Source organism: Canis aureus, chromosome 26, assembly GCF_053574225.1.
Source record: "Canis aureus isolate CA01 chromosome 26, VMU_Caureus_v.1.0, whole genome shotgun sequence".
In the NCBI taxonomy this organism is placed as follows: domain Eukaryota; kingdom Metazoa; phylum Chordata; class Mammalia; order Carnivora; family Canidae; genus Canis; species Canis aureus.
The window spans coordinates 37,550,843-37,565,994 of record NC_135636.1 but is presented as its reverse complement, the minus strand read 5'-3'; the positions used below and the strand labels follow the sequence as shown (position 1 = coordinate 37,565,994).

The window sequence follows — 15,152 nt, the reverse complement described above, 5'->3', positions numbered from 1 at the left end:
TTCACCTTCACAATGACCGGGTATCAGATGAGTATCATTCCCACTTACAGGTGAAAATGACTCAGAGAAGTTAAGAATCTTTCTAAGTCACATGGCAAGTTGGAAATAGAGCTGCAACTCAAATTTGAGTCTCCAAATCCAAGTCCAGTAGGGAGCTCAGGTATGAAATCACAGGGAGGAGGGGGAATTACAGACAAGCCGATGAATAAAAGCAGGCTCTTGGGACTAACAGTTTTTCCTGTACCTTAGGAAAAAAATTATAGTCTTGGAGTAATATCCTACGCCACCTCAGAGAGAAACTTTGTTCATATACTGGAATAGAGCTGCTAAATATAGAAAGGAAATCCCATATTCCTGTGTCTGCCCACCCACATTGTACCCAACCTTCAATGCCATTAGACCTCTAAAGCCCAGGGGACAGAGGATGTATCTCTTTCATCTCTATGCTCTCAGGGTCTAGCCCTGGGTCTGGCACAGACTAGAAGCCACTAAATTTCTACCTTTAATAGTTTCAAATCCATCTACCTCTTCCATCCATCCCACCCACCCCTGGCTCCCAATGGTCCTACCCAATGCCAATCCTCACTCCCCATGACTACTGTGACTTCCCTTCAACCCATCCCCCACACAGCAACCACCACCCACAAAGGCCTTACTGACTCATCACTACCACCACCACCATCATCATCATCATCATCAGGCAGCCCCTGACTAATTCTCTGAACCCTAATCTCCACCTCTTTCTCAGTTTCCTTTTCCTCTATGCTTTGGCCACACTGGCTTCCCTTTATTCTCTCTGATATTGCATATGCTTTCCTGCCATGGGCTCTTGCACACATGTAACTGTCCCCTACCTGGATTATACCTTCCCACAACGCCCTACTTCCCCACCTCCTGCCTTAGCTCTTGGCCTAATGGACACCTCACCTCAGTTTAACCACTGCCTCTTCAAGCAAGCCTGCCCTGACCACATTCCTGTGTATTCACTTTATAACACCACCATTCATCTGTGGCCATGAAGGACCATGTGCAGAAGGATCATGCCTGTTTTATGAAATACTGTCTACCTATCACCTTGCCTAGTGCCTGGCAGATAATTAGGGGCTCAATGAGTATTATCTGAAAACATGAAAACTGTATTGAACTGTTCCTCTTTCTCAAGCTTTCCATGGCACCGTCCCTCTCTTGGGGCACATAATGACATGTGTGAGAGTTATCTGAGTCTTTTTTCCCCTATCAGACTACAAGCTACTTAGAAATCTAATTTATCTTGGTATTCCCCATAGCGCCTTGCATAATGCCTAAACACAAGGGTTCTTCTGCACAGTGGATGGATTCTTGTACACGCACAGGAAAGTACAAAGGAAGGCTCCAACCTCTCACCAACTATAGACAATGATTTCTCCTACCTGGGGGACTGCAGCATAAGGCATGAGCACTTCTGAGACAGGCGAAGACTCTGCCCAGAGAATCAGAAGTGAAACCTGAAAAGCAGTGGTAGTATATGGGTGAGAAGATAGAGGAGTGGAGGACAGGACAAGCCTGTACTGCTAAATGGGAGTTTCTTACACTGGCAGAAACTTTCTGATACCCAAGTGGAATGTGTGTAAGAGATCCAACAAAGTTCACCTCTGACCTAGACATGGCTTATTAAAAAATTGGAGATGTGAAACCACTGGGTGATGGTTTAAGTGTTTTTCTGTACTATCTAGCTTTCCTTCCATGAACATGTTCTAATTTTGTAATCTGGAAAAAAAACCCACCATAATAAATGTCATAAAAACAAGCCAACAGAAAATCCAGTAGTGATCTTAGACTGAAGAATTACCCATCCTTATTTCTCCTTACTAAACCTGGGATTGCAGATTCAGAGTCCTCCACGGTGGAGCCCCTGCAATGAGTGAGGGAGAGTTTCTGCCTTTCATCTGAAGCCTTGGATGGGAAGGTGCCAGGAGTGAAAGCTTTAGCAGGGCGCAGCTCTCGTTTCTCCCTAATGCAAACTCTGGCAAAGCTCTGAGAATCAGGAAATGGAGGGGAAGTGTGGGAATAAACAACCAGCTCAAGACCAGGACCCCCACCCACTAGAAGCCAATCCACTGCAACTGTTCATTTACATTCACCATCCTGTCTTTCCTGATGCACCAAGAACTTCACAAGGCCACAGGCTGTCTCCTCATGGCCCTGTTCCTCCACCCTTGTGCTCAGTATTAGTCTGTCTTCAGTGTAATTTACTGAAAGGCAGAGACCACATTTATAACGTACTAAACATAATGACTGACCTAGGTCCCTGGGACGTGATAAGAACACATCAGCTACCAATACTTTATTTCTGTAGTGTCCTGAAGGTCATTATTCATTTTGGAAAAGCCAAGTTGAAGAATAATAATTTCTTGGAAGATTAAAGAGACTTCTTTAAAATAAAGTTAGGAAACGCTGGCCTCCTCAAGTAAGAGCGAATGCATTTTCATCTGCAGTTCAGAATCATTCAGCATTGCAGCTGACTTGCAGCTTCCAAAGGAACCACTCTTTGAAGGAGTAGTGCTCACAGTTTTCACAAAGCATTTCTGAGAGATTTCCAGGAGGTAGTGAGCTCAGCCTTGAGTTGTGATTAATGACTTGTTTCCAAGAACTTTAGATTTTCCACATCTCTCTCCACTTAGGAATCACTTCTGGCCCCTTGTGAAAACACTCAGCAGAGTTAATTGGGTGAACTCAGCTTCTTGTCACACAGAAAATAACACCTGCCACCAGTTTCTTCCTTAAGTGGCCGGGCCAGCATCCTCTGGTCTGGATGCAGAAGAGCATCCACTTTTGTTTTTGGTCTTAGCACCTGACTGAGTGATAGGAAACAGTGCTAAGGCTTGGCTGAAAGAGCCAGCATAGCAGCTCCAAGGGATTTCGACAGTTATCAGTTCAGAGATGACCTCATGTCCCTCATATAAATGCCATGCTATGACCAAGGGGACCAGGGCCTGTATACACTGGCTAACATTCTCCTTCTGGAAACCATAAAGTAGCTAATCCAAGCATGTATTTTTGTGTCAACTAATGTGCTATGAGCTTTGTTTCATCCTCATAGTACCCATGGAGGTAGGTATAACTGCAAGCCCTTACTTAGAGAAACAGGCTCTACAAGGTAATCTGTTCAAGATGTCTCCCCTAGGAGGTGGTGAGGGCAGAGCTCTTACTGCTACTCTCCCCAGCTTCTCACTGAACTCTAGATAGTCTGAGTGACAGGGATTACAGACATCCACCAGCCTAGGGGCGCAAACGTAAATGCCCATAGGGGCCAAGGGGCAGGGGAGAGACTAGAGATGGTGACAGACCAGCAAGCAAATGGCATATATAGTAATGAACTGGAGAACACACCTGCTAAAGACATTCAAATTCATACAAAAATAAAAATCAAAGGCAGGTACTGTCATTCCAGAGTATCAACTCCTCACCACCATCTTTGGAAGAGGGACCACCCTTTTTTTAAGTAGGTGCCATGCATAGTGTGGAACCCAACACAGGGCTTGAACTCATGACCCTGAGATCAAGACCTGAGCCGAGGGGCACATGGGTGGTTCAGTCAGTCAAGAGTCTGCCTTCAGCTCAGGGTCCTGGGGGAGAGGCCCATGTTGGGCTCCCGGCTCAGCAGGGAGTCTGCTTCTCCCTTTCTCTCTGCCCCTCCACCGCTCATGCACTCTCTCTCAAATAGATAAAAATAAAATATTTTTAAAAAGCAATAAAGGGACACCCTGGTGGCTCAGTGGTTGAGCATCTGCCTTTGGCTCGGGTCATGAACTCGGGATCCTGGGATCAAGTCCTGCATTGGGCTCCCCTCAGGGAGCCTGCTTTTCCCTCTGCCTGAGTCTCTGCCCCTCTCTGTGTCTCTCATGAATAAATACAATCTCCAAAAAAATTAAAAATAAATAAAAACAAAATAAAAAAATAAGACCGGAGTTGAAATCAAGGGTCAAGGGTCGGATATTTAACCAACTGAGCCAACCAGGTACCCCTGGAATCATTTTTTTAATTAGCCAAAGTGTAGAGATCTTGAGTAGCTGGGCTGGGGCTGAGGCAGAGACAGAGACAGAGGCAGAGGCAGAGGTGGAGGAGGAGGCGGAAGCCCACTGCCCATGACCATGGGTGATTCCATGGCAACAATGGTCCACTTTCAAAGGGTTGAGATGCTGGTGAAGACCAAAACTCTCAGATATGCAAAGGGGCTTTGAGAACCCTCCTAGTAACCATGATCTTAATTCAAGCAGTTTTAAAAAATTATTTTATTTTTAAAAGATTTTATTTATTTATGAGAGAGGGTGAGAGAGAGCATGAGAGGGGTAAGGGACAGAGAGAGAAGCAAACTCCTGGCTGAGCAGGGAGCCCAACTTTGGGCCTGATCTCAGGACTCTAGGATCATGACCTGGGCTGAAAGCAGACACTTAACCGACTGAGTCACTTAGGCACCTCAATTCAAGCAGTTTTTAAATACTGTATCTTCCTGAAGGCTGGAGCCTCTAATAGCCTTAAAGATAAAAGTCCCTTAAACTGCCAACATCTAGAACCCTGGCAACTCTAAAATCCAAGATTTGACAACATCATTGGCTTTTCTTTGCCCTTTGGCTCCAGCCATGGTGTCCTGAAGCAGCAGAGGCCATGTCTCGGTGGAAGAGCAGCAGAGAGATTTTCCTTCCTTTTCTCCCTCTTTTTAGCCAGGCTAGGGACTAGGATGGCAGGCTCTCCATAAGATGGAATATGCTAGGCCTCCTCTGGACCTGTGTGCCAGGCTTTCTACCAGGTAACAGGATTATGGCAATGGAAGAGACAGACTCAGGAGAGCGAACCTGTGGTTAGGAGAGAGGATGAATGGGGTGAATGGAAGGAAGTCCTGTAACTATGTAAGCACGGTTCAGGTGAACACAAGGAAGGCGTTCAGGATAATCTGAGAACATACCCTGGAGGTTAATCCTCAATCAGTGGAGTTAGGGAATGATGACACTGACCACCTCAGGTTATGCAAAAGGCTGAGCACCTAAGAGACACTCAATAGTGTTGTTATTTCTCCTCCCTCCCTATTGTGTGTGAGAGTGCACACATGCAAACACATCACACTGACATTTTCTTTCTTCAGGAACAACAAATTTACAAAACTATAAAAACTCAGAAAGTAACTTACTGTTGCCTGTTTTAATTTATGTCCTCTTTTAATTGTCCTTATAGGTGCTAGTTTTTACCCACTCTGGCATACTGAAAACAAAGGGTAGTTTGCTCCTCAAGCCCTAAAGATTCTCCTCAAAGCAAGAGATATGGATGGTTCATTTCAAGCTGAATTCCAAAATATAGCTATCATCTAGTTTTGTCCCCTCATTTAGGTAGAAAAGAGGAAACCAGGGCCCAGGGAGTGTAGAACACTTGCTCAGGGCCACAAAGCCTGTGTGGGTGGCCCCTTGGTTCTTAAAGCTGAAGGCTTTCCCCTTTAACGGTGATTTCCCATCTATCTCTACCAGCTAGCAGGGGAGGTGGGTCGCACGCAGCAGCTGCAGGACATGTACCTCCAACCACCAGAGAACTATCAGCTCAGGTGGTCAGCTCCGGCGCCCACCAGTGAGGGGCCTGGACCAACAAGGCCTCTGCATAGAATGGCTCACCTGGTTGAAAATCCTGAACACAGACCCCAAAAAATAAAATGCTGAAGTGCTTACTCACGTTTGTTCTGTTTACTTTCTAGACATCAATGGCAAATTTTAAAAAGGAAGCAATAAAAAGACCACAAAGCCAAAGTTAAAGCCTTCCAACACTTCTTTCCATCTTGGGAGTCCGCGCAGCTGCTGTGGCAGTGGGGCTCATGTGACAAGTTAACTTCAGAAACCCGATCACTCCTGTATCTTACATTTAGAATACGAATCTTGTATTTGGGAGGGGAAGATTACAGGGAATTGTCACTTCCAGAGACATTTTTCTCTAGAGCGTTTAAAATTGTTTGTAGCACCTTCGTAATCAGAGAAAAAACTAAAAGTTTTACAAATCCCAGTGTCTAAGGAAGGACTTAATTCTTCACCTATCTTGATGCAAGGAGCTGCTTTTAAAGCTTTAGCCAATCTGTCAGCGTTCTCTGGGTAAAAAAAAGTCAAACAGCGATTGAATGGAGCCCATCTGTGAAACTTGAGTTCAGACTCTTGCCCCAGGCAATTTCAGACAAAGCCATAATTTTCAGAGCAATAATATATCATAATATAAAAATAGACACCTTGTGACCAACAGGCTGTAAAGCAAGCCAAGCTCTCCAGAGAGCTCTGCCTCCAAGCCCTGTTCTCCCTGGGGGTGGAGGTGGCGGTGAGAATAAAGTTCTACTTACAGGACCAAAGAGTTTCTCCAAAGTCCAGGGCTCCTCAGTCACAAGCGAAGGGAGAATTTAAGAAACCAGGATTCAAAATGCCTCCCCTTTTAAGGGTTAGAGATTAGCAGCCCAAGTCGGCAGGGCAGTGCAGTCTGGATTCTTTCTTCCCTCTCTCACTCTCCGTGTCTCTCCGCGTCTCTAAATGAAATGCACTTCGAGGTTTTAGTGGGTGTTTCCCACGTCTCCGGCCAAGTAAGTCCCCATTTGTTGTAACCCAATGCTCAGCCTGATGATGTCAACCACTCAACTCCCTTGCTCAGTTTCCACCTCTCTGTCAACGGGGGAGATCCATTTCCTCTGGACAATGAGCCAGGGGGCTGTAACTGCATCCCAGGCCGTCACATTTGCCTAACATCCTTCCTTCAATTTTCAACAGCGCAGCCTTAGTGACAAAAGGCTTCCTATCCACTCACTGGGCCAGGGCTCCTGGCCTAAGTCCCTTTGCCTTGTAGTCACTGCTGATGGAGGGCGATCTAGTTTGCTTTGCTGGGTTTTAATTCACTTCTTTGGTGTGTAATACCCTCATTAGGGTGGAGATCTGCATCCCCACTCCACTTCACCCTCATTTCCTTCTGCTCAATTTTCCAAGTTGTTCAATTTCTCCACCAAGTTTCCTAGGTGCATGCTGGGCACAGTGTTAGGTTTGTCCCTCACATAGGGGAGATGACACATATCCAAGTGCAAGGCTCAGAAGGAGCGCTGGTCTATTGCCTGGAGAACTCAGGTTCTGGTCTCAATTGCACTCCTAACTGAATGAATGACCTCAAGCAAGTCACCTCTCTCCCTGGACCTCAGTTTCCCCATCTATAAAATGATGGTTTTGGGGTCTCCCACTTCTGAAATTCAATGACTAAGGAGCTTACCAACAAATGCAACATAAAAAATTTTACTACAAGCTGGCTGACTACACTTGAGGGAGGGATGAACCTGTGACAGGTCAGAGGCCAATGCCCATGATGCCAGGTTTGGCCTGGCTCCTCAACCCCCTTTGCGGTGGAGCTGAACTGTTTCTCTAGGAGAAAACCCCAGAGAATTCACTGCACAAGCCCTGGGAGACATGGAAAGAGGCAGCATAAACTACCAGATAAGATAAAGGAGCATGAGAACTGTCCTTAGGGATTAAAATGGAACGGCAATGATTAGAAGAGACCATAATAATCTCTTGCATTTGTACAGGCTTCCAGGGGAATACAAACAGAAACCTCTGTACTTCTTGTACAGAGGGAAGCAGTGTTACATGTATATTGCTTATAGGCATCAATTTGGGAACCAGAGATATGGATCTGAGTCCTGTTTGACTTAACTTCTCTGAATTTTTTTTAAACTATAAAATAGGGTAATAGGAACTCCCTTTTAGGACTGTAAGAATTGAAGAAAACATGCAAGGGAACTGAACGTATCTGCACATACTAAGTGTTGATAGATGGTAGCTTTGTTTTCATATATAATCTCATCTGATTCTTGTTTTAGGAGAATTAGTACCCAGGGGCTGAATTATTTAATCTGCTTTTCCTAGATAGGAAAATGAAACACAGAGAAGTCAAGTAATATGCCCAAGGTAACAAAGCTCAAGATTAAAGGCCCAGACCTAGAAACTGAGTATTTAACTCCTTCGGCCAGCACACGTGCCACACACATGCCAATGATACTTCTCAAAATGGTTACTTCTCTGAGTATGGCCCTTATTTCTAATTGGGATCATTTCTATTTAGAAAAATGAGCTAAACTTATTCAAACAAATGGGGAAGGGGTGGGTTCAGCCAGGTCAGTGGAGAACTGAGGTAGTCAATCTATTGCCTAAAGGAAACACTAGAGGCCACTAGGTAAGAGGGGGTACTTACTTGCATTGCTACCAAAACACCATATGACTTGAAGAAGTCTGGGCATTAGTCGCCCCTCCCTCCAAAGGGCAGATTTGATTTGTCTTAAACCTACTTGGATGGGAAGTTGGGATTGGAACTCTTGGGAAAGAAGAAGCTATTTATAGATGGGGGTAAGGCTGTGGGAGTTTGTGACTTAACAAAAATTTTATTTTATTTATTTTTTAAAAGATTTTATTTATTTATTCACGAGAGATATATATATAGAGAAGCAGAGACACAGGCAGAGGGAGAAGCAGGCTCCATGCAGGGAGCCCGACGCGGGACTCAATCCCGGGACTCCAAGATCACACCCTGGGCTGAAGGCAGGCGCTAAACCACTGAGCGGTGGAATCCCCAACAAAAATTTTAATTCTCAAAATCTTTGATGCTGTAATCATGAAGGACCAAGCAAACAGACTATATGTTAGGAGGGAGTTTGCCAATCTGAAGGCTTTCCCACAAGTTGGTGTGGGGCTGCGGTGGAATGAAAAGAACTCCAGCCTGTTAAGTCATAGAGAACAGCAGTTAGCAGCTCAGAGAGACCTGGGTTTCCTTCCCGTCTCTGGACCTTCTAGCAGTGGATGGTCTTGGGCAAATCAACTTCTGTGTAAAGTGCAAACAATAATAGCACTTACCCTACAAGGCTCTTGTGTGGATTAAGTGCCTGGCACATAATACAGGTTCAAAAATATGTGGAAAAAAAAACTTGCAAAAAAAATAAGTTACGACATCCTAAAGTAAAGACATTATTTTCTAATTCTGACTCAGTGTCACCATCCTCTACCCTGAGACTGATGTAACAGTAAATGAGTAAGGTCAAGAATGTCAGGAAACCAGAAGAAGGACCCATTATTTCTCTAGAAGGTCAGAATGAATAAGGACACCGAGAACTGTCAGGCGTGTTCTCAGCAGCAATACTCAGCTTGGAAGGCCTGGAGGTGGAGGCTGGGGCCATTGTCTGGCCGAGCCTTTACTCCAGAGGCTCAAGTGGGCATCAGGAAATGAGCTGGGCCCTGGACAGGTCAGTTTGCCAAAATCACTCTCAATGCTTTGAAATCATGTTTTGTTATTTGAACAAAAATAATAGGTAAGGAGCCCATTCATAAAAACAAACATGTTGGGGCACCTGGGTGGTTCAGTGGTTGAGCATCTGGCCTTTGGCTCAGGTCGTGATCCTGGGGGTCCTAGAATCCAGTCCCCACTTCGGGCTCCTTGCATGGAGCCTGCTTCTCCGTCTCTGCCTCTCTGTGTCTCTCATGAAAAAATAAATAAAATATTAAAAAATAAATGAATAACTAAATAAATAAAATCTTAAAAATAAAATAAAAAATAAAAACAAAAACAAAGATGTTTTCTTTGACCACATATATTTTGTAACACTTGCATGGCTGACTGAATAATGTACACCTATGACAGAATCCATGGAGAGAACAGACAACACCAGCACGTCATTCTGCCTTCTGACAGTGGCAGATACACTCTGTGGACTGGGGTCACGCTCTGTGCTGAGTATTCTATAAACACCACCTTCTATGATCCTTACAACTATCAGGAGCAGGAGGTTTACTATGCCCTCCTCTTAAAGCTACGGAGACCAATGCTGCTGAGGCTGACCAACCTGCACAAGGCTCACGGGAGTGAGTGACAGAGCCTGGGGCCAGGCCTGTATTCTGAGTCCCTTCCTCTACTGCTCTTGAAAGAGTTGCCCTCCAGGAAAGCTGGAGTTCTTCACAGCCAGCAGTATCATCTCCACCTGAGGATAAAGGAAACTCCAGCTGCTTCTGAGCACACAGCTGGTCTGAAGGGCTCAGATAACCACTTTTGCCACAAAGCTGCCCTTAATTCTGACCCCTCACCCTTAGCCTGGAAGGGGTCTCTCTCCCTCTAAATTTCCTTAGTACTTTATCTGTTTCTCTCTCAAGAAACTTAACCTTTTTTCCTCTATGAGACATATTTATTTCTGAGCAGACTTCATTCAGCTGCTAGAATTTGAGCTTCTTATGGAAAAGCTGTGTTTAATTTATGAGCATTTTGTACATGAGACACTGATTAAAATAAGGAAATCTATAAATAATGAAAACTTCTAACGGACGTTTACCATATGCCAGATAATATTCTAATTACTCTATATAAATTCTCATTTAACCCCCATGACGGTCCTATGAGATAGGCATTACTATCTCCACCTGACCAATGAGGAAATTCTAGACATAGATCAGTCATGTAACTTGTTCAGCTGGCAACTGGTATCTGTTGAAAGGAGTACATGATAAATTCTAGGCACCACAGCTGATCTTCTAGTCCAAACAACTGCTGCAAAATGCACTTAGCTTTTCAGTGTATCAAAGGTAGATTTCAGTTGTCATGCCATTTCAAACTCACTTATTCACTGTCACACAGCTGGAAGATCCCCATTTTTTTCTAGACATAAGTGAGAAGTATACTGATTGAGACTTACAGTTGTAAATATAGATTTTGTTTTCTTTCCAATTATAATTGCTTATTGTAAAAAAAAAAAAAAAAGGAAATACAGAAAAGCAGGAAAGAAGGGAGGAAAATCCTCCATAATCTTACCACCCAGAAGTAACCAGTTAACCTGCTGGCATATGGACCCAAAAAAGAACCGTATCTACACTGAAAACAATGTTTTGGGGTGCTTGGGTGGTTCAGCTGGTTAACTGTCTGACTTGATTTCAGCTCACGTCTTGATCCCAGGGTGGTTACTTCAAGTCCCACATTATACGTGGAGCCTACTTAGAAAAACAACAACAACGTTTTAAAATCAGACACTTAAGTCATTTGGGGGTGGAGAGAAGTCAATACCATAAAAGATGAAAAAGAAATGTTTGACTTTTTTTTTCTGGTTTTGGAGGACACTTGGCTGCTTTCTCTGCAGGATTTGCGGTTCTGAGGGGCCACCTCCTAGCCCCCTAGGACAGCTGTTGATGCAGCCACTAAGCCCAGTGGAGGGATGGCAGAAGAGAAGCTTGATCCCAGAAAGTATATACCTAAAAAATGGGTAGGTTCACAGGATACTTCCCTTCTAGTATGAGACTGGGCACTCTTATCCTTTGAAGGACCCCCAGTCTAACTGCTAGTCAGGTGTCCCAAATCAAAGTGTACTGTTCAGTGTGGTACATGGAGCTTCTAGCAGCTTTCCACATAAGGCTGAGGCCTAGGTGGCAAAGAGACAACCAATTCCAGAGGAAATAAGGGCCTATCTCCTAAAAGGAGGTTTTTATTACTGTTTACAAGTAGAGGAAAGAAAAAGTATCACAGGGCATTTGAGGAAAACCAACAGCATGACAGAAACTAAAAAAAAAAAAAAAAAAAGAAACTAAAATAAAGAGAAAATGGACACTTATGGGAAAGAAAATTCTGACAAATGAAAACCCTTAAAAAAAAAATTCGGGCAGCCCGGGTGGCTCAGTGGTTTAGCACCGCCTTCAGCCCTGGGTGTGATCCTGGAGAGCCGGAATCGAGTCCCATGTCGGGCTCCCTGCATGGTGCTTCTCCGTCTGTCTGTGTCTCTGCCTCTCTCTCTCTCTCTCTCTCTCTGTCATAAATAAATAAATAAATAAATAAAAATCTTTAAAAAGAATTCTATGTCATCAGAGAGATTCTGAAGATACCACGTCCACAAAACAAGCTGACAAAACCAGGCTCTTGGAAATTAATAATATAAATACTGAAATTAACACTTCAGGAGAAAAACTGGAAAATAAAATCTTTCAAAACACAGTACAGGGAAAAAAATATTTACAGGATAAAAAGGAATTTTGATATAGAACAATAATCCAGGAAGCTCAACATCAGACTGAAATAGGAATTCCAGAGAAAGAGAGGCACCTGGGTGACTCAGTAGTTAAGCATCTGCCTTTGGCTCAGGTCGTGATCCTGGGGTCCTGGGACTGAGTCCCACATTGGGCTCCCTGCAAGGTGCCTGCTTCTCCCTCTGCCTGTGTCTCTGCCTCTCTCTCTCTGTGTCTCTCATGAATAAATAAATAAAATCTTAAAAAAAAAAGAGGAATTCCAGAGAAAGAATATAATGTACAATAGGAAGTCATCTAAGAAACTATGAAGTCTTAAAAAGGGGGGGGGGGTGGCAGGTGGGGGGGTGGCAATTGGGTGGCTCAGTGGTTGAGCATCTATCTGCCTTTGGCTTAGGTCATTGATCCCTGGGTCCTGGGACTGAGTCCCCCATCAGGCTCCCTTCAGGGAGCTTGCTTCTCCCTCTGCCTGTCTCTTCCTCTCTCTGTCTCTCATGAATAAATAAATAAATCTTAAAAAAAAAAAAAAAAAAGGAAGAAAGAAAGAAACCATGAGGAAACTTTCCCAGAGTTTAAAGTTACATCTTTGAACTGAAAAGTGTATCAAGTGCTGAGGAGGAGAGTCTATCATGCCTACATGTAGTCTTCTAACCTTTCAGAATTCAAAAGGAAAAAAAATCCCATATGTTTCTAGAGATACAAACTGTGTCAAAAGAAAAGAATCAGACTCCTTCCGAGCCACACTGGCTGCCTGAAGACAACGGAACAATGCTTTCGAAGGGGAAAGTTCTAAAGGAAAATGACTTGGAACCCAGAATTTATCCTCAGCTAGGCAAAATAAAGACATTTTTGAGACATGCAAGGACTTAGAACTGTTTCTCCCTTGGGTACTGTTTTCTCAGTAAACTTCTGGAGAATATACTTTAATCTAAATGAGGGTTTAAACTATAAAGTAGGATTTGAAAGCAGGGATCTAACAAGAGATGGAAGACACCAAGGATGAAGAGGAGGATAACTCCAGACCCCCAACTGATCTACAGACCAGGAGGGCACCAGTCTGACTAGAGCAGGAGGGTAGGAGGCTCCAGGAAACCAGAGTTGTGGGGCCCCCTGACAGGCCTGCCGGAAACTGTACTGAGAGTCCACAGGAAAGTGTGGGAAGCCTCTGCAGTAAGAAACAACAAGAAGAAGCTGTTAAGAAGCTGTTATTAAGTCCAGGAAAAGTCTACAGAAAAGAAAAACAACCAAAAAGTTACTGGCTCAGCAGTAAACAATATTTATAATGCCATAATGCTATAAATCACTGAATACTGATTTAAGCAAAAAACTGTGATATCTGGAGAAAAAGGAAAAGAAGTGTGAAGGGGGCTCTGGTGCATGTAAAAAAGCTAAAGCCTCATGAACCATCCTAGGGGGTCATTAGGTGACACATAAAATTGATAAAGAAAAAGCAGTATGGTAGTATGTGGTCCTTGTTTGAATCTGATTTGAATAAAGAAATACTTAGAATTTGTTAATCAGCAATCTTTGCAAGTAATAAGGGATTATTTTATGTGTAATAATGGTAGTGTAGTTGTTTTTTAAAAAAGCAGTCCTTGTTCTCTTAGAGATACATGCTGAAGTAGCTATTGATGAAATGACATGATGTCTAAAATTTATTCCAAAATTATCCAATGGCAGGAGGAAAAGTGGCTACAGGCATACATGAAACAAAAGGTCATGGGATCCCCGGGTGGCGCAGCGGTTTGGTGCCTGCCTTTGGCCCGGGGCGTGATCCTGGAGACCCGGGATCGAATCCCACATCGGGCTCCCGGTGCATGGAGCCTGCTTCTCCCTCTGCCTGTGTTTCTGCCTCTCTGTCTCTCTCTGTGTGACTATCATGAATAAATAAATAAAATCTTTAAAAAAAAAAAAAAAGAAAGAAACAAAAGGTCATGATTCTTGAAGCTGGGTAATGAGTGGTACGTGACAACTCAATTTATTATCCTAATATTGTATATGTCTGAAAATATCCATAATAAAGAATGTTCACAGAGATAGCTGAATAAGCATATTATTTGGATATATGGAAGTAATATTAGAACAAACAGCCAGCAGGATCAAAAGGGTATCCCTTTGGGAGCAGGGCAGGAGGCCGGGGAGAGGGCTGGGGGCAGGAGACAGCTCTTTTCAGTACAAGTTTATAATGGTATTTGATCTTAAAAAGAATAAAGCAAACCTATGAGAATGTGCCATTTTGACAAAAACAATTTTTTTAAAGATTATTTATTTGAGAGAGAGAGAGAGAAAGAATAGGGGTAGGGGGAGAGAGAGAGAGAGAAAGGGAGAGAGAGAATCTCAAACAGGCTCCCCACTGAGTGCAGAGCCTGATGCAGAGCTTGATCCCACCACCCAGATCATGACCCAACCCAAAAATCAAGAGTCAGACACTTAACCCACTGAGCCACCCAAGTGTCCCAAAACACAATTAATTTAATTTTTTAAAAAAGATTTTACTTATTTGAGAGAGAGAGAGCAAAAGCAGGGGAAGGGACAGGACAAGCAGACCTCCCCTCTGAGTATAGAACCTGACATGGGGCTCAATCCCAGGTCCCTGAGATCATGATCTGAGCCTAAATCAGACACTTAACCAACTGAGCCACCCAGGCATCCAACACAATTAACTTTAAAAAAGAAATGGGAGGTGGGAGAAGTGTGTCTGGCTGGCTTGGTTAGTGCAGCATGCACTCTTGCTCTTGGGGTTGTGAGTTCAAGCCCCACATTGGATGTAGAGATTACTGGGGAAAAAAAAAGAAAGAAAGAAATGGAGGGAACAATGGAAGGGCTAAAAGCAGACGTTGCCTCAGGTGAGGGGGTAAGCAAGAAGTAAATCTGGACCTGGCAGATTTTTAAAGAAATGATGTTAATATATTACTATGATTTTTAAAAAATGTTATCTATTTTTATTAGTTATTGCCATCAGCTTTTAGCTGGGCCTTTTGCTAATCTTGACATCTACAAACTGAATCTGTTTCTCCAGGTCAAGAATCCTGAATAACCCAGAGTAAGTATCTTACATTAAATGTAATAATAATCATCACTGTGATTTAATAATTATCTACCACTTGTCAGTGCTTTATATGTTATCTCTAAACT

General features: G+C 43.4%; 1 protein-coding gene across 7 annotated transcripts in view; it reads right to left on the bottom strand.

Annotated features, from left to right (window-relative positions):
* Nucleotides 1-15,152, bottom strand: part of PKIG (cAMP-dependent protein kinase inhibitor gamma) — a 94,940-nt gene that overhangs the window by 27,800 nt on the left and 51,988 nt on the right. Inside the window, exons 1-2 of one of the 7 annotated variants that reach the window (XM_077873291.1) lie at nucleotides 6,344-6,535; nucleotides 1,410-1,484 (exon numbers count right to left, since the gene is read on the bottom strand). The exons of 4 other annotated variants lie outside the window; for them this stretch is intronic. The gene's annotated coding sequence lies outside the window, so the exon portion shown is untranslated. Of the gene's footprint in view, nucleotides 1-1,409; nucleotides 1,485-6,343; nucleotides 6,537-15,152 lie in introns of those variants that run through there. 2 more of the 7 variants (XM_077873293.1, XM_077873289.1) reach the window with 2 other exon arrangements.